Raw genomic sequence first — 924 nt, 5'->3', positions numbered from 1 at the left:
CGGAGCCCTAGATTGGTTCCGCCAAGGTTCCGCCTCGAGACGGCGGCGCTTCGTCCCGAAAGCTTCCTTCTGATTTTTTTCCAGGGCAAAAAGACACCTTATACCAGAAGATGGGCATCGGGGGGCTTCCAGGTGGCCCACGAGGCAGGGGGCGCGCCCAGGGGGTAGGGCGCACCCCCCACCCTCGTGGCCAGGGTGTGGGCCCCCTTCGGTTGATTGTTTCGTCAGCCGTGAAGTTTCAGGACTTTTGGAGTTGTGCATAATAGGTCTCTAATATTTGCTCCTTTTCCAGCCCAGAATTCGAGCTGTCGGCATTCTCCCTCTTCATGTAAACCTTGTAAAATAAGAGAAAAGGCATAATTATTGTGACATAATGTGTAGTAACAGCCCATAATGCAATAAATATCGATATAAAAGCATGATGCAAAATGGACGTATCAACTCCCCCAAGCTTAGAGCTCGCTTGTCCTCAAGCGGAAGCCGGTATAAAAAAATGTCCACATGTTTAGAGATAGAGGCGTTGATAAAATAAAATACGGACATGAGGGCATCATGATTATTCTTAGAATAGCTATTCACAATGTTGTCATATTTTATTTTATTTTATCAACGCCTCATATGACTACATATATGAAGTAATAATCTATTCACAATGTCCGTATTTTATTTACATTGTGATTTCTTATGCTGAAGTAATAATCTATTCACAATGTAAAGTATGAATCAGAAACTTCATTGAAAACTAACAAACTATAATCTCAGACATTGAAGCTACTGCAATTTATAATAACATCGGAAAGAGTCAATATAAGAGCTTTTCAGCAAGTCCACATACTCAACTATCATTTAGTCTTTCACAATTGCTAACACTTACGCAATACTTATGGGTATGAAGTTTTAATCGGACACAGAGAAAGATAGGGG

This window comes from Triticum dicoccoides, chromosome 5A (assembly GCF_002162155.2).
Source record: "Triticum dicoccoides isolate Atlit2015 ecotype Zavitan chromosome 5A, WEW_v2.0, whole genome shotgun sequence".
NCBI classification, from domain to species: Eukaryota; Viridiplantae; Streptophyta; class Magnoliopsida; order Poales; family Poaceae; genus Triticum; species Triticum dicoccoides.
Note: the sequence above shows the minus strand (reverse complement) of the source record.